The following is a 19,726-nucleotide window of genomic DNA, read 5'->3' as shown; positions in this document are numbered from 1 at the left end:
AATTTAAAAATGTACACTTGATGCTAATTCATGAGATGAAGCATACAGAATCAGGATATATTTTTAAAAAATAGCATATATCTTGCATTTTAATCATCAATTGATGATGCACTGAATAATATATCAATTACCTCCACCAGCATTAAAGTATTTGCCAGTATTTTGAACATCTGTTAATTCAGTTAACAGAATAATCAATGAAACTACATTTTCACTGTATAGCAATTCAATAGTTCCTGGGTGCCTAGGCGGCTCAGTTGGTTAAGCATCTGACTTAGGCTCAGGACACCATCTCACAGTTTCTCACAGAGCGTTGGGCTCTGCGCTGACAGGTCAGAGCCTGGAGTCTGCTTCTGATTCTGTGTCTCCTTCTCTGCTGCTGCCGCCTCAATGTTTCTCTCTCAGTCTCTCAAAAATAAACATTAAATTTTTTTTTAAAAATTTAATACTCCTTCTGCCTAGTTTATTCAATTGTGAGCTCCTATTCCTTTCAAATAAAAATATTCTGTGTAGTGTGCATGTTTTCTCATTCAATAAAACAATGAGTTTTCATAATTGTATACATTCAAAAAACACAGTATCAAATACATATTAGATGTTGCTTTTGCACTGTAGATACTGGAAATTTCTACATTCATTGATATAATTCTTTTGACAAAGAGCATGGGTTTACCAAGAAGAGCTTAGAAGTAATTCACCTAACCATACACAAATATTCACTAAATAACTGAAGTTACCGGCCATAATTTACTTAAAATTTATATGCCAGAGACTATGATTAGAAATATACTTAATTGTCACACGTAATTCCCATGTAAAATACATGGCTACCTAAAGAGGCAATGTTATTGCTAAAACACAAGTAAAGAATTTAATAAGCTTGATTAGATTCAATGACTTATCCATGGTTACATGGCTAGAATATGGTAAACCCAGTAATCAAACTTGGCCGCCCCTAAGCCAAAGCCCTTACTTTACATGTGTGATTCCCCAGATTATGAAATGCAAAAATGATTGACACAGTCCCTTTTTAAATGTCTGGTTGGGGGACTTAAGAGTTTTCACAGTCTGGTTGGGGGACATAAGACTATAAAACCAAAAATTTCAAAACTGATATAATAAATTACTTTAAGAAAAATGTATAGAACAGATGTAGGCATAATATCTGTGTCTGGCAGAATTTTGTTCCCTAAGAACTTAAAACATCAGATCTCTGATTACATACACATGAAACATACAAATACAACCCTAATTGCTATGTTTTTGTTTGTCTGTTTGTTTGACTTCAGGTTGGCATGCCTATGTTTCTATGTATCATACAAAGAGTCACTTTTGCTCCCATTTTTAATCTATTTGAACAACTACAAAATCTTTATTCATACATTATACCATAAGTAACATTTGGCCTTGGTCCATACTCATCATCTCCATAAAATTAATGAAATTAAAATAGTGCATTATTCACAACACTATGTCATTTTCATTATGCAAAGTCAATGTCTTATATTTTTAATTATAATTATCCCTGCAAAAAAAATTTATGCCTGGTGATTGATTTCAATATGACAGACAAGATGACTGTTACCATTTTGACATTAGAAAAAATCACCGTAGTAGCAGCCAAATATGTTTATCAACAGGTTGGATCATATAGTCAACCATATAGCTAGGAGAATAGATATAATATCAGAGAGAGTGGGCAGAACAGATGACAAGGGACACATAGGAAATATACTTAGAAAGCAAAAGTAGTATCTATCACAGTCCAGTCCTTGGATGCTAATATTTAATACACTCTTTCTTCTGATAATGGACCCCTCCCTACCATGATCATAAAAGTGCGCACACGACCAAAACTAAACCAACCAGATTCTATCCTCCAGAAATTTTAGTCTCAGGGTAAAAACAGACAAACAATCAAACACACTCAGAACCCAAAATTAGTTAGAGCTGTTTCTGATGACAGTACATTAGAGATTCAGTCAGCATCACCTACTAGAGACAGAACCAGAGCTGCCCTGGTTTCTGCCCATCTCAAGGCTTGATTTTCAAACCTTCCCTTCAATCCTTTCCTACATATCCTATGTCTGACTTAGTTCTTCTATCACTACTAAAGTAACTATAATTATAAATTATAACCTATTACAAGTGAGGTATATGAAAAACCCAGGGAAATATAACATTGGTCCATTGTATTGCATGTTCTACTGTGAACTAAGTCAGAAGATGAGAGATGATTTGTGTGGAAAATTGTGATAATATTCAGAATATGAAATAAGCCCATGAGTAATGGATCCAACAGAAGCAATACAGGTAGGAAAACAAAAACAAATTCAAAACAGATATTTTGGAGACTAGAGATTGTTGACTTTTGTAAAACAGAAAAAGCCTAATGTAGCTGACCTATAACCAGGTAGCTGGCTGATCTCTTAGAAATACCATTTCATCTCAGGGCCCCGATGCACACCAATTACTGAGAAAAACTGCTGTGGCAATAGCAATGTCGGTCTTGGTGAGAAAAAAACCCTATTGTTGAACATACCATCACTTCTGTACTCACCCTATTCTGCCACTCTGTAAATGAACAAGCCCTGGGTTGACTAAAGAAGAATTACTGCACCTACGAAGTGGGTCATTCTATTTACCTATTTACTTAGAGCCTTCTTTGAAGCAAGGTCTTGCTAGTGAAAAACCACACATATTGGGCCCATTTCATGAGGTCAGTTCACATTCTGTTTACAGGTGATATGAATCAAACTCAAATTAGCTGAAGAAAAATAAAAGAAAAAAGATCTAAAAGAAAAAAAAAAATTAATCTAATTTACTTACCCAGAAAGGTTAGAGGTGGTACCTACATCAGCTATCAACTAATCAAACATTATCAGTTCTCTAAATTTGTCAGCTTTGCTTCTCTGTATAGTTTCCTCATTCTTTTCCAATAAAGGTAGGAGTCATCTCTTTGGCAGAGGACATGGCTGAAACAATATCATGAACTTATCTTTTATTTCCCAGTGTCTGTATATAATATTTCATCAAGAGCTTCTAACTCACTCATCTCAGGTTATATGTTCATGCCAATTACAGCCAGACAAGTTATGTTACAACCCTCCTGCACAACCCAGTTACTTTTGTGAACAGCAGTCCCATCAGAACCTCATGGACTAAAAAAAGGGTCAAAGTACAAAGAAGATGGTGCTATTATTAGTAAAACTGATACCGGGTAGACAAAAATCAAACCGCGCTTTATAACAAAAACAACAACAACAACAACAACAACACTATTTTCTAAAACCTAAAGTACTACACAAATTTAGCCTTAGATAGTAAAGACTGAAAAGTTTCAGAGAAATAAAAGAAGTTATGTAAATAATACAAAGGTAGAATAGTCTACTTCTATATTATTGAAAACCAACTGAATAGAATTCTCAAACTCAGGATCTATGCTTCTGTCGTAACAGGTGATAATTCTCATGACTCAATGGATGCCTTACCAATAAATGTTGACTACTTAGCTTTATCCTTGCTGCTATCTAGAAGAACTGTTCATACTCGGTATTATGTTTATAAAATATCAAAGGTCATCAGCTATTATTAGCTCCTTGATCTTTTTTTTAATGTTTGTTTATTTTTGAGAGAGAGAGAGAGAGAGAGAGAGGGAGCATGTGAGAATGGGGGGTGGGGGTTGGAGAAAGAGAGGGGGTGGAGGATCCAAAGCTGGCTCTGCACTGGCTCCCAAAGTGGGGCTTGAACTCACAAACCATGAGATAGTGACCAGAGCTAAAGTCAGACACCTAACCGACTGAGCCACCCAGGCACCCTTAATTCCTTGATCTCAACAGGAATGATGATCCTGAGTATCCTGATTATCTTTAAATTCATACAAGTTATTTTCTTTTTTATTTAATTACTGAAAAGTATTTATTAAGGGGAACAATTATAGTAATATAATATGCTCAAAGCATGTGAAAAGAGTCTGGCATCAAATTGCAAGGAAAAAGAAATGTAAAAGGATCTCAATAAACTTTAAGAAACTATTTCAGGGGCACGAGTGACTCAGTCAGTTAAGTGTCGGACTTCAGCTCAGGTCAGGATCTCATGGTTTGTGAGTTTGAGCCCCACATCAGGCTCTCTGCTGTCAGCACAGAGCCTGCTTTGGATCCTCTGTCTCCGTCTATCTGTCCCTCCTCTCTCTCTCTCAAAAATAAATATGATAAATATACCTTAAAAAAGAATCTATTTCATCACTTCAAGTTTTAAGAATCTATTTTAATGGCATTTAAAAATCAGCAGATAAAGCACAAACTTGTATCGCTCTAGTCTCATTGTGTGTGCAGTTGTTTGAGTCCCAAATCAGTAGAACTTCACTCATATGCACACTAAATAAGTGAATGATACCCTGTTTAAAGAACATGATAGCATCAATGGTATGAAACATAGTGCCAAAGGTTTGGATCTAACATAATACTGCTTTCCTGAGAAATCTCTAATTTTGTTGGGAAATGAATGCAAAAGAATTCCAGAAAATCTGATCTAGCAATTTGTGTGGAAATTCCTCAGGAGTTATCTTTATTAAAATTCAGATTTCTTCTCATCCCCAGCTTAAAGTCTTTTTGCTCTCACTCCATCACCACATTCTACCCAAATTAACATCAATGACAAGCATACTAAGATATTAACCAAAGAGAATGGGGGAAAAAAAAACTTGGTGGGGGGTGGTGGTATTTTCTTCACCTAACCACATGGGTAGGGTAGAGGACAAATGACCCGTGAGAGAGGAGCCTGTCACCAGACAGCAATACTGTCAAGTAGGGACCACGGCTCTTCTATCTGCCAGTCTGATTAATGTTTTGTTCTTCTAAGGACAAAGATGGAAAATACACAAACAAACAAAAAAAAACCTTATACCTATTTTTTTTTTTAAATTTTTTTTTTTTTCAACGTTTTTTATTTATTTTTTTGGGGACAGAGAGAGACAGACAGAGCATGAACGGGGGAGGGGCAGAGAGAGGGAGACACAGAATCGGAAACAGGCTCCAGGCTCTGAGCCATCAGCCCAGAGCCTGACGCGGGGCTCGAACTCACGGACCGCGAGATCGTGACCTGGCTGAAGTCGGACGCTTAACCGACTGCGCCACCCAGGCGCCCCACCTTATACCTATTTTTAAGGATTGGTTGAGAGGAATAGAAATAATGTATGTAAAGTGCCTACTGAAGTGACTGACACAGTAAACAGTTTGTAGATGAAAGCAATTATATCTTTTTGAAATTCAAAATAGTTCTTTTGGCTTTATTTTCATAGTTAAAAGGAAATATTCTTTGGAAAAAATGAAAAAAATGCAAGTGAACAAAAAGAGTAAGGCTGAAAACTCCTGAATTCCCAACCAACTAGATCACTTAGTCATAACCACTGGTAAAATTTTGGGATGTATCTGTTGTTCATGTTCTTTGTAGCCTTTATTTTGTACATAAATATATATCATGCAAATCTTCTCATATCAACATCTCTTTGACACCCACGTACACATGCAGTACACCCTTGCACAGAGGCAACATACTTGTTTTAACCACCTTTCCATTGCTAAGCACTTATGTTGATTCCATTCATTTTCTCTAAAAAGTGATACTGTGATAGGAATAAGTGTAGCTAAGTATTAGTTTGCTTGTTTGTAAGGAATAAATCCTTTAGGTGTAATTGGCAGCTACAATTACAATCATTTTTCTTATCAATAATAGTCACCTGTTCAATAGTCATTGTCTTCCATTTCAGACTGGCACATAAATTTTTGAAAGGTTCAAATATATTTTCTTTTTTCATTTCCTTATTTTACTGATATAATCTAGCTTAGTAATTCTTTCCCCAAGAATTTACCATCTGGGAGAAAGTGGAAGCAGCTGAAGAAGTCTGTCATTTATAAAAAGCTTTAAATCACAGAGGAGATTATGTTAGATATTGTGGAGTAGAAAGCAGTAAGGTAGGGATGCCTACATGGAGAAAAGAGAGATCTGTAGGTCCCTTTGGTGACAGGCATTGATTTTCTCCAGGGAAGTGGCCAGACCCAAGAGGAGTATGGTAGCAGAATAGTACTTCTAAGAAACTTGAAGCCTAGCAAAAAACTGCCACTCCACATTAAGATAGCAGAGAAAACCTGGACTTCTAGCATCTGTTGTGGGCTTGCAAAACACAATGATACAAACAACCATAGTAGAGAGGGAGGGGCCAACATGGTGGAGAAGTAGGGGGATCCATACCTCCTGTGTCTCTCAGAGAAGTGCTGAAGCCAAAGGACTTTGAAGCCCAGAGTCTGGGAGGAAAAGAGACTGAATCTACCAGGAAGAAAATGGGTCAACTGGAGAAAAGATAGGTGGGTGATTGCGAACTGGGGGAGATAAAATAGGCTGTGTAGGCACGGAGGGGAGAGATCCCCTTCTGCAGACAGACAAAGGGAAGAGAAAGAGCAGCTAGGGAAGTGTAGGACCTTATCCGGACAGGAGAAAGACCTCGGACTGGGACTGAGAGGGATCCAATCTCTAACTGCGGGGCTTTCTTCGGACTGGGGCCAACTCCCTGTTTGCGCACCTGGGGAAGAGGGGAGCTAGGCCTGGGTTAGGTGGTAGGTCAGGGGTGCAGTCTCAGTTGGAGAAAGCGGTCCCCTCCCTAGAGGGCTGCACAACAGTACAAAGCCTGCCTGCGCCCGCCACCCTCAGGCTCAGTGGCTGGGCCGAGGGTGCAGTCCGCAGTAGGAAAAAGTGGCCCCCTCCCTGGAGTGCTGTGGAAAAAGACAAAGCCTGCCTACATCTGCCTGTGTCCACCACCCCCGGGGGCTCTGTGGCGAGGTTAGTGGCACAGTCAGCAGTAGAAGGTGGTCCTCCCTGAAGTGCTGTGGCACAGACGAAGCCAGCCGGGACCACATATCAGGCCGCACCGAGAGGTGCTTCCCCAGTGCCAGAGCCCACAGAGCAGGACTTTGAATCCTAGCCAAGCGCAGGGTCAGGGAAGTTGGAGGTGCAAGAAGCACCACCCCGTCTGTGCCTGCGGCACAGTGAGGACAAGTCAAACGGAGTCCCCAGGGTCTGGGTCCGTGGAGAAGAGACTGGGGGATCACCATTTCCCCAACCACCACCACCACCACCAAGGCGGGGCCTCAGGGATCATTCCTGGGGCCCATAGTGGAGGTGGGTCCAGTCTACACCAGACCATGCCCCTTCCCACCAGATAACTGTGAATCTACCAGAGCTGGACAGACCCTGCGGACAGCTCCCCCAGACCAGTGATGCAGCACTGTCTCGATTAACTCTAGGTCAATTCTGGATATATAGATATATTCCCCCCCACCCCCCCGCCACCATTTATCCTTATCTCTTCCCTCCTCTAGGCTGGTTAGTGGTTTGTCTAGACATATTTAATCCATTCTCTTGATTCATGTTCTACACCTCCTTCTTTACATTCCTTTCTCCCTGGAATAATCAAGCCATATAGTTTCTCTGTCTGGATAACTTTATCTTCACGTCTTTTTCCCCGCCTCCTTCCTTATTTTCCTTTCTCTCTCTCTAGATTCAGCCTTTTAGTCTCTCTGCCTAGTCAATGTTTATTTTTTCTTTGTCCCCACTCCTGTCATTTCTCTCTATGTATGGTGCTCTTCCATCAACACCGCCTCCACCTTGTTCTTTACTTGTAGTCAATGTTTTGGGGTTTTTTGTTTTTAGTTTTCTGTTTTTGTTTGTGTTATTTGTTTGTGTGTTTTTGTCTCCTATTTGTCTGTGTGCTGTTTTCCTTTCCAGGGCTACTCTGAGGAACAAATCAAAGCACACCTGGTGGTGGGTCCAAAATATCACTGCAAGTAGGGTAATGAAATAACCAAAGTCATAACAACAGAGAACAAGTAACAATCTCCAAAAAAACACCTCCTGACAGGCCAGGCCCTCGACAGTGTATGACCCTTCTTTAATATAGCAGTGCTCGCAGGTGCAGAGCACACAACAAGCTTTTAAAATGCACAAGGGATAAAAAACCAGCCAAAATGACGAAACGGAAGAATTCTCCTCAAAAGAAACTCCAGGAAGTAGTGACAGCTAATGAATTGATCAAAACCGACTTAAGCAATATAAGTGAACAAGAATTTAGAATTAATACTTATAAATTAATCGCTGGGCTTGAAAAAATCATAGAGGACAGCAGAGAATCTATTGCTACAGAGATCAAGGGACTAAAACATAGTCATGATGAATTAAAAAATGCTATAAATGAGGTAAAAAATAAAATGGAGGCAGCCAGTGTGGATTGAAGAGGCAGAGGGGAGAAGAGGTGAATTAGAAGATAAAATTATGGAAAAAGAGGAAGCTGAGAAAAAAAGAGATAAAAAAATCCAAGAGCACTAGGGGAGAAGTAAAGAAGTAAGTGATGCAATCAAACATAATAATATCCATATCATAGGAATTCCAGAAGAAGAAAAGAGAGAGAGAAGGGGATGAAGGTGTACTTGAACAAATCATAGCTAAGAACTTCCCTGATCCGGGGAAGGAAACAGACATTGAAATCCAAGAGGCACAGAGAACTCCCTTCAGACATAACTTGAATCAATCTGCTGCATGACATATCATAGTGAAACTGGCAAAATACAAGGATAAAGAGAATTCTGAAAGCAGCTAGGGATAAACAGGTCTTAACATACAAAGTTAGACACATAAGGGTAGTAGCATACCTATCTACTGAAACTTGGCAGGCCAGAAAGGAATGGCAGGAAATCTTGAATGTGATGAACAGGAAAAATATGCAGCCAAGAATCCTTTACCCAAGAAGTCTGTCATTCAGAATAGAAGGAGAGATAAAGGTCTTCCCAAACAAACAAAAACTAAAGAAATTCATCACCACTAAACCAGCCCCACAAGAGATCCTAAGGGGGACTCTGTGAGTGAAATGGCAAAAGGATCACAAAGTACCAGAGACATCACTACAAGCATGAAACCTACAGATAACACAATGACTCTAAAACCATACCTTTCAATAATAACACTGAATGTAAATGGACTAAATGCTCCAATCAAAAGACACAGATATCAGAATGGATTAAAAAAACCAAGACTCATCTATTTGCTGTCTACAAGAGACTCGTTTTAGACCCGAGGACACCTTCAGATTGAGAGTGAGGGAATGGAGAACTATTTATCATGCTACTGGAAGCCAAAAGAAAGCTGGAGTAGCCATACTTATATCAGACAAACTAGACTTTAAATTAAAGGCTGTAACAAGAGATGAAGAAGGGCATTATATAATAATCACAGGGTCTATCCATCAGGAAGAGCTAACAATTATAAATGTCTATGCGCCGAATACAGAAGCACCCAAATATATAAAACAATCACAAACATAAGCAACCTTAGTGATAAGAATGTGGTAATTGCAGGGACTTTAATATTCCACTTACAACAATGGATAGATCATCTAGACAGAGAGTAAGTAAAGAAAGAATGGCCCTGAATGATACATTGGACCAGATGGACTTGACGGATATATTTAGAACTCTGCATCCCAAAGCAACAGAATACACTTTCTTCTCGAGTGCACATGGAACATTCTCCAAGATAGATCACATACTGGGTCACAAAACAGCCCTTAATAAATATAAAAGAATTGAGATCATACAGTACACAATTTAAGATCACAATGCTATGAAACTTAAAATCAACCACAGGAAAAAGTTTGGAAAACCTCCAAAACCAAAGAGGTTAAAGAACATCCTACTAAAGAATGAATGGGTCAACCAGGCAATTAGAGAAGAAATTTAAAAATACATGGAAGCAAATGAAAATGAAAATACAACAATCCAAACGCTTTGGGATGCAGCAAAGGCAGTCATGAGAGGAAACCACATTGCACTCCAGGCCTATCTCAAGAAACAAGAAAAATCCCAAATACAAAATCTAACAGCATACCTAAAGGAAGTAGAAACAGAACAGCATAAACACCCCAAACCCAGCAGAAGAAGGGAAATAATAAAGGTCAGAGCAGAAATAAACGATATAGAAATAAAAAAAAAAACAAAAAACAAAAAACAGTAGAGCAGATCAATGAAACCAAGAAGATGTTTTTTGAAAAAATAAACAAAATTGATAAACCTCTAGCCAGGCTTCTCAAAAAGAAGAGAGAGAGGACCCAAATAGATAAAATCATGAATGAAAATGGATTTATTACAACCAATCCCTCAGAAATACAAGCAATTATCAGGGAATACTATGAAAAAATTACATGCCAGCAAACTGGACAACATGGAAGAAATGAACAAATGGCTAAACACCCACACACTACCAAAACTCAAACGGGCAGAAATAGAAAATTTGAACAGACCCATACCTAGTGAAGAAACTGAATCAGTTATCAAAAATTTCCCAACAAATAAGAGTCCAGGACCAGATGGCTTCCCAGGGGAATTCTACCACACATTTAAAGCAGAGATAATACCTATCCTTCTCAAGCTGTTCCAAAAAATAGAAAGGGAAGGAAAACTTCCAGACTCATTCTGTAAAGCCAGCATTACTTTGATTCCTAAACCAGACAGAGACCCAGAAAAAAAGAGAACTACAGGCCAATATCCCTGATGAATATGGATGCAAAAATTCTCAACAAGATACTAGCAAATCGAATTCAACAGCATATAAAAAGAATTATTCACTATGATCAAGTGGGATTTATTCCTGGACTGCAGAGCTGGTTCAATATTCACAAATCAATCAATGTGATACATCACATTAATAAAAGATAAGAACTATATGATCCTGTCAATAGATGCAGAAAAAATATTTGACAAAATACAGCATCCTTTCTTAATAAAAACCCTCGAGAAAGTCGGGATAGAAGGAATATGCTTAAACATCATAAAAGCCATTTATGAAAAGCCCACAGCTAACATCATCCTCAATGGGGAAAAAGAGATCTTTCCCACTGAAATCGGGAACACGACAGGTATGTCCACTCTCACTGCTGTTGTTTAACATAGTGTTGGAAGTTCTAGCATCAGCAATCAGACAACAAAATGAAATCAAAGGCATCAAAACTGGCAAAGATGAAATCAAACTTTCAGTATTCGCAGACGACCTGATACTCTACATGGAAAACCCGACAGACTCCACCAAAAGTCTGCTAGAACGGATACATGAATTTCAGCAGAGTTGCAGGGTACAAAATCAATGCACAGAAATCAGTTGCATTTTTATACACCAATAATGAAGCAACAGAAAGAGAAATACAGAATTTGATCCCATTCACAATTGCACCAAGAATCATAAAATACCTAGGAATAAACTTAACCGAAGATGTAAAAGATATGTATGCTGAAAACTATAGAAAGTTGATGAATGAAATTAAAGAAGATACAAAGAAATGGAAAAACATTCCGTGCTCATGGATTGGAAGAATAAATATTGTTAAAATGTCAATACTACCCAAAGAAATCTACATATTCGATGCAATCCCAATCAAAATTGCACCAGCATTCTTCTCAAAGCCAGAACAAGCAATCTTGTATGGAACCACAAAAGACCCCGAATAGCCAAATATTGAAGAAGAAAACCAAAACGGCAGGCAGCACAATCCCAGACGTTAGCCTCTACTACAAAGCTGTAATCATGAAGACAGTATGGTGTTGGCACAAAAACAGACACATAGACCAATGGAATAGAATAGAGACCCCAGAATTGGACCCACAAATGTATGGCCAACCAATCTTTGACAAAGCAGGAAAGAGTATCCAATGGAAAAAAGACAGTCTCTCTAACAAATGGTGCTGGGAGAAGTGGACAGCAACATGCAGAAGAATGAAACTAGACCACTTTCTTACACCATTCATAAAAATAAACTCAAAATGGATGAAGGACCTGAATGTGAGACAGGAAACCATCAAAAACCCTAGGAGAAAGCAGGAAAAAAAAACCTCTCTGACCTCAGCTGCAGCAGTTTCTTACTCGACACATCTCCAAAGGCAAGGGGATTAAAAGCAAAAATGAACTACTGGGACCTCATCAAGCTAAAAAGCTTCTGAACTGCAAAGAAAACAATCAACAAAACTAAAAGGCAACCAACAGAATGGGAAAAGATATTTGCAAATGACATGTCAGATAAAGGGCTACTATCCAAAATCTATAAAGAACTCACCAAACTCCACACCCGAAAAACAAATAATCCAGTGAAGAAATGGGTAGAAGACATGAACAGACACTTTTCTAAAGAAGACATCCAGAGGGCCAACAGACACATGAAAAGATGCTCAATGTCACTCCTCGTCAGGGAAATACAAATCAAAAAGAGAAATACTAATCAAAACCATGCTGAGATACCACCTCACGGCAGTCAGAGTGGCTAAAATGAAAAAATCAGGAGACTATAGATGCTGGAGAGGAGGTGGAGAAACAGGAACCCTCTTGCGCTGTTGGTAGGAATGCAAACTGGTGCAGCAGCTCTGGAAGACAGTGTGGAGGTTCCTCAAAAAATTAAAAATAGACCTACCCTATGACCCAGCAATAGCACTGCTATGAATTTACCCAAGGGATACGAGAGTGCTGATGCATAGGGGCACATGCACCCCAATGTTTTTAGCAGTGCTTTCAACAACAGCCAAATTGTGGAAAGAGCCTAAACGTCCATCAAATGATGAATGGATAAAGAAGATGTGGTTTATATATACAATGGAATACTACTCGGTAATGAGAAAGAATGAAATCTGGCCATTTGTAGCAATGTCGATGGAACTGGAGGGTATTATGCTAAGTGAAATAAGTCAGGCAGAGAAAGACAGATACCATATGTTTTCACTCATATGTGGATCCCAAGAAACTTAACAGAAGACCAGTGGGGAGAGGAAGGGGGAAAAAAAGTTACAGAGAGGGAGGGAGGCAAACCATAAGAGACTCTGAAGGACTGAGAACAAACTGAGGGTTGATGGGAGGTGGGGAAGGGGAAAGTGGGTGATGGGCATTGAGGAGGGCACCTGTTGGGATGAACACTGGGTGTTGTATGGAAACCAATTTGATAATAAATTATATTTAATATAAAAAAACAACACACAAACAACCATGGCAGAGGAAACAGTCAGTGCCATCTTCCACCTCTTCATCATTGCAAATTGTCCTTGTGTGATTTTAGGAGGGAACAGGAGATTTAATAAAGACTGATAAGGAATTTCCTAGCAGAATGCTTGGCACACTTTACTGAATGGAATTAGAGAGTAAGAATAAAATGGGGATACTGCAAAATATTGAGGGAACATATTAATTGTAACTTGGAGGACAATGAAGAGCCTTTACTGAAGACCAAATGTCTAGAATGAGAATCAGTGTCTGGCAGACTCTGATACACGAAGACCTCAGCACCTGCTCGGCAGCACTTCATTAACCTGCGAGGAGGCTACAGATGAATTCTGAAATTACTCCCACACCCTGCCTTGGTTTTAATACTCTGTGTTCTCCCTATTTTCTTTCCTGGGGCTTCAGTCAATTCTAGTTTTGGTGGTTTCTACTCACCTAGTTCCCGAACACCCATGTAATCTCACCACCTGAAGTGTCTCCTCCCTCACTCCACTTCTCTTGGATGGCTTTTAGTTCTGAAGTATGGGGCCTGGGATCCCCAACTCTTTTTTTTTCAATATCTCTCTCCTGTTTCTTTTAATTGTGGTAACAACATTTTACATTAGATCTACCCTGTTAGCAAATCTTTAAGTGCACCATACAATATTATTAAATATGACACCAACTCTTCATTCTATGGCTATCTTGCTTGAAGCTCAAGACTTCAGGGAACGAGGCTTTCCACAAATTGAGCCAGGTATGTGGATTTGAAAATGGCATGAACTGAAGTCCAGGAAAGAAATGTGAAGGGAAAAGTCATAGAATAACATTGTAGAACAAACTACCAGGAGAGAAGCCCCCAAATTCATAGTTTTACATGTTTATAACATCGGTCACTTACATTCAGTCCAACTATATTTATTTACTTGGTAATTTTTTTAATTTTTTAAAATTTGTATTTAAATTCCAATGAGTAACATACAGTGTGTACTATTACTTTCAGGTATACAATAAATATAGTGATTCAACACTTCCATACAACACCCGGTGTTCATCATAAGTGTGTTCCTTAATGCCCGTCATCTATATAACCATCCCCCCATCCATCTCCCCTCTGGTAACTATCAGTTTGTTGTATAGTTAGTCTATTTCTTGGTTTGCCTCCCTCTCTCTTTTTTTTTTTCCCTTTGCTCATTTGTTTGTTTCTTAAATCCCACATACAGACTCTGCAACCCTGATGTTTATAACAGCATTACCTACAATAGCCAAAATATGGAAATAGCCCAAGTGTACATCAACTGATGAATGGAAAAAGAAGACATGGCACACACACACATACATACACAATGGAATATTACTAAGCCATAAAAAAGAATGAAATCTTGTCTTATGCAACGATGTAAATGGAACTATAGAAGTACTATGCTAAGTCAGTCAGAGAAAGTACAATTATATTTAAATCAACAAAACAAAAAATGATGAATATTATATAATACTAAAAAAATTAAATTGAAAAACCAATTTTATTTCTGTGACAGAATAAAAACATTATACATAACAGGACAATACGAGGCAAACACTGCCTTTTGAGAGTTCTAATAATATTTGTATGACCTTGAAAAGATTTACCTTGTTAAAACCACACTACTTGTTAATGTCTAGGGCTCATGTGTCATTTTAAAACTCTGTACCAAATTAAATGGTTATTTTCAAGGAGTCAGAAATTTGAAATAAGTTAGAAATTAAAAAAAAATTCTAGCCAGCATACTTCAACCTTAATGATAATTTTAAAATCCTTGTAATCACCAGAATGAATAAAACATCTCATTCTTGCCATATATACATATATATATGTTTATTTGTATATATATTTATACACATATACATATATTATTAATACATAAAACTTATTTTTAAAAGTTACGAAAAGATAAACATAATTAAAGCAAAACTAACAGTAAGCTCATATTGTTTCAGGTTCATAAAACGCTGCAGAAAATGAGAAATTTATGAAAAACATGATTTTATCTACCTTAGCGCAAAGCAGAAAACTGCTGACCTAACTTAACTCAGCACATGAATGATGTGAAACAAAATTATTTATCCTCAGGATTGTAGAGAGACTTAGGTGTAAAGGCTACCATTTGTAACAAGCAACATGCTTATTCAGCTAGTTTTCCAAAATATCTTCTTGTTCTTTGCTTTGGGTCCTAAGTTACCTCTGGTGTGTTCTAACTTAGTATTTGGTTTCTAAACTTCACAAAGTTTTTTACCAGGAAGCGAAATTGAGGTTTAGTTAAAAACCTTAACAGGACTCCATTTCACGGCCTGTGAATCTAATCAAGTCTCAAAAATTAGGAGGTTGATTAGGTAGGGTATGGATTATTGAGGCCATTTACTTTTCTTCTTTTGATTGCCTCTCCTTTCACTATTCAATTGTTTACCTGCATTTCTACCAGACAAAACTCAAGTATAGGAAAATCCAAAGTAAACAGTAAACAAGGCTAGTGAATCCTAGAACAGATCAATACTGTTCCTCTCCAAACTTGTTAATGTTAGTGCTAGTTAAAAACAACCCTTAAAAAAAAATCTCGAAACAAATAGATTTTAAAAATTATATTCTCTAGGAATGCTGAAATTATTTACTGAATGAAAAGATCCTTTTGAGTTATGTGTCAATTTTATTCGTCCACCACTGCTTACCATTAGTAAGGAAGTCTTAAAGTGAGCTATTTCTGCTGGGCATTTTACTGTTCAGGGCATTCATAGTATCATGATCTTGCAACACTAGAGAAAACACATACAATGCAATGGGATTATCACATTTCACCCAACCCAAGGGAAGAAAAATAATAAACTGTCACTCAAATGAACTACTAAAGCTTCATTTCTCAGTCTTTTCTCCAAACATTAAGCTGAGCAAGGGAAGACTTCCAGTTTTTCGATGTTTCACTTTTTCCTCCATAAACCCGGAATTGGTTTCTGTAAAATGGTCAGAGGTACGCTCTTTGGAGAATTACTTTCATAGATCCAATTAAAGTGTATCCTACTAGCATTCTGAAAGTTTAGTTTTAGCAACTGTTTCCAATGTAGGTGACACTTCTTGAAATTTTAAAAATAACATGAGAAAAGTGAGAGTCTCTCTGGAATTGCCACTTAGTAATAACTAAAAGAAATAAAGGTTATTGTACATTTTCCATCAAAAACCTTTTTTTTACAAGGTTTAAAACAGAGAGCAAAAAATATATTGGTTTAGACAATGACACATCTTAAAATCAAGTATACGTTTATATTGTATACAGTGTGTAATTTGGTATCTGTCATCTAAGCACATCTTTATACAACGTCTGCTTACAATCAGGAAATGGAAATTTCAGGACTAGAATAAACAATTTATCTGCCCTAGTGTGTTGTGATTCTATTAACTTATTCGTAAATGTTTATTAAGCCTTGACCTAAGGCTAGGCTCTGCAGATGACTGACAGTTTGTACCTTAAATGTATGGTTTTATTTCATTTGCAGGGGGGCAGCTAAATAGCCCTTGAAAAGCCAGACTCCTCTAAGTTTTTTATTCATATATATAACATTTGCAGTATTTTGAATGACATTTTTTGATCAGTAAGTTTGGTCACTTTGTTTTCAAAACTCAAATTTAGGTACATAGGTTAATTCATTCCTTTATTATTGCTGTTTGTCTTATTGTTGCTCCTTTTTCATTGTCACTACCAGTATCCCGGTTCCAGGCCATGCCATCTCAGACAAAGGCAATCCAACTCACCCCAAACCATATTCCTGCCTTTGGTATCCCAACTTTTAATATGTTCTAATTATGTTCAGCCCATACCTATTCTAGTTCCCTCCATCATCCTGGCACTTTCAAGCTTAGTCTCTTACCATTCCTGAGATCAATCTGTCCAAAGAAAGCAACATATTAACAGTCTCAGTGGGGTCTCCTGGGTAAACACTACTGGATGAGCTCTGGGCATGTGCCTGATCACATGCCTCTATCAAGTGATAGAAGAGTGGATTCTCGTTGCCAGCGCTAGCCTATTCTGACTTACCCGATTTTTTCCAAAACCTCTTAGTAAGAGTGGAGTTCCATGTGAACTTCAGTCCATTTCATGAGGGTACTTCATTTTAGCCTTAGTGAGTTAATGCCTGTAGCCCAATACTATGTACTCATTAACTGCCCAAGTTTTGAGTAGAAATAGTTATGGAAAATATTTATGACATTATAATTCTAATCCTAACAAAATAATATTATTTTGCACAAAGAAGATCTGTACATGAATCTTGACTGGCCTTCAGGTTTCCATTTGTCCTTTTTTGCTTCATATTGTATAAAACTGTCTAGCGAATAACCTCAGCAGCTTTCTCCAGGCTGATCTGCAGTTAGTTAGCTAGAACCAAGTGCTCTCTTTCTTCCAAACTAAACTCCCAAAGGCCCCCAAGATCTCAAAGTGCTGGGCAGCTAGTTTTCTAACACTCAAACTAAATGGCTGGCACCTAAACCCAAACTGCCCATTTCTTTCCATGCATGGGTGTTCTCACATTTGACCTATTTAAAGAAAACAATGGTGTTGGGAGTCTCTGCTGGAATCCAAACCCTTGAAGCATAGAGTTGCAGTCTCGCCCAAGCATTCCGAACAAGGGATTCTCCTAACTGTGAGTTCCAGCTTGTCCAGTGATGCTTACTGGTATCTACCCAATTCTTTACTATACACTACAAGAAAATATGGTATTAAAATTCACAGCTGTTTTCAATTTTGCCTTTAGCGTATACCAGTGAAATGCGGTAACATAGTTCATATGGGTACAGAGCCAAAGAGCATCTTAAGTCCCCCCCAAATATTTCCGTTATTACAAAGATCCTAAGATCTTATCACAAAGATGCCTAATTAACTTCCAAAAGTAGGTTTCAACCTGTGTAGTAAGAATCTCTTTGACAGATCAGGGATCTTTTAGGATGGAAACGACTTTGTTTAGAATATTCCAGTTCCTCAATTAGATTGCCTAAGACTTTCACCCTCATGTTTAAACAAGAATCAAATGTTCTACACTGACCCAGAGAAGATGTCCTTGAAATAACTTCTATATTATTTGAACCAAATATTTTTATAAGATATCCTGAAAATAAATTACTCCCATTCCAGATTCAAGGAAACCAAGGACAGTATGATTCATTAGGTATTGACAATCTCCAATAGTATCATATAACCTTAATGAAGTATTTCGCACCAAAGTCACCCAAATTAGATCTTAAATGCTCTAAGAGTCATTGTTCTCCCACATATCATGTTAGATTTGCCTTGCAAATCTAGTTTGGTGATTTTTCTAATCTTCATCACCCCACTGACACTGTAAGTTAAGAATGAGTAAATGTGAAAAAGCTGAAGAACAATCCAGGTTCCAAATTAAGTACCTACTACTCTTGGTGCCTCTGAGTTCCCAACTTGTTTCCTTAACATAAAAGTACAGGGATTTTTGCCAGGAAGCTAGAGGGACTTACACAAAATTTCCTTCAAGCTCTGAATGTATCCCTTGTAAGCACAGGTCTTTACAGCCTGGAGTAGGTATACTTCCTCTCCGAAAGTAAGCTCCAGACACAATGTTAATATGAGAAGAAACAGCCCTTTCCTATAGACAGTTCTTTCCTACTTTAAGAGTACCTCCTGATAGCAACAACCAGCATAGAAGGTACCTCTATAATGAGAATTCAGTTTGCAGTGGTTTCTATTTGTGTGATTATAAAAAACCAGGAAGGTGTGTCAGTCTAAAGGGCCAGTGTTTAGGTGAGGAGCAGAATCCCAGGAGCCCAAATAATTGCTTGGGTTTTGGTTACTTGTTACATGGGCAGGTCCACTAGTTTAAAGACGACTAGACAAGAAAATTAGGTTGTATGTAATGAAATGTCTTGGAAGGTGTCCTTCAATATGAAAACAACTTGTTTATTTAACTAGTGTCTACAGTTTCTTTCAAGGAATGTCAAACACTGGTTTTATAGAAGTGCTAATTTTCAGAAAATCATGAATAAGGAATTTTGCAGGTTTTAAAAAATGCCCTTTTGGGGACACACAACTCTAATTATAGGCCATGGGATCACCCCCCAGTAACATTAATGCTATTTCATATAAATTATTCAAGCAATAAAGAATGAACTACAGTACTGAAATCTATTTGAGAGATGCCTACTTTGAGTTAGTTCTCCAAAGGTTAGCCACAAGAGTTTCTAAATACAGAAAAGGCTGAAAACTAGGCTGTCACATTTGCAAAGTGTCTCATGCTTGGGTTATTTTGTAGAAAAGTTGTGGAAAAGGAAATTGGAGGGATATAGGACTTGCTTAAATTATCCCCACAACTATCTGTAGGGAAGTTACTAGAACTTCAGGAATTGATGAGCTGAAAAACTTAGTCCTATAAAACTGTGAAGGGATTTTATCTGAGGGGAATTCTGGTAAGGCTTAAAAATAGGCTTCCAGAGCTAAATGGTGCCTGGAGAAGTCTACCTTCCACTCCCACATAGATAGGAAGGATTACCTTTAGATGGCTTTCAATCACCTATAATAAAAGAGGTGCCATAAACTTGCTTAGCAACTAGTAACTATGGCAAATAATTCTGTGCCATACTTTGTCTTAGAAAAGCCACACTGTTCACTTTGCTCTTAAAATTAAG

At 37.9% G+C, this 19,726-nt stretch overlaps 1 protein-coding gene across 5 annotated transcripts in view; it reads right to left on the bottom strand.

Annotated features, from left to right (window-relative positions):
• LOC122218268 (cytochrome c oxidase subunit 7B2, mitochondrial) overlaps nt 1–19,726 on the bottom strand; it is a 165,976-nt gene that overhangs the window by 41,933 nt on the left and 104,317 nt on the right. The window contains exon 4 of one of the 5 annotated variants that reach the window (XM_042936474.1): nt 15,757–15,840. The exons of the other annotated variants lie outside the window; for them this stretch is intronic. The gene's annotated coding sequence lies outside the window, so the exon portion shown is untranslated. The remainder of the gene's footprint in view (nt 1–15,756; nt 15,841–19,726) is intronic. 5 annotated transcript variants of the gene reach the window in all.

Source organism: Panthera leo, chromosome B1 (genome assembly GCF_018350215.1).
Source record: "Panthera leo isolate Ple1 chromosome B1, P.leo_Ple1_pat1.1, whole genome shotgun sequence".
NCBI lineage: Eukaryota > Metazoa > Chordata > Mammalia > Carnivora > Felidae > Panthera > Panthera leo.
This window is presented reverse-complemented; position numbering and strand designations above follow the sequence as displayed.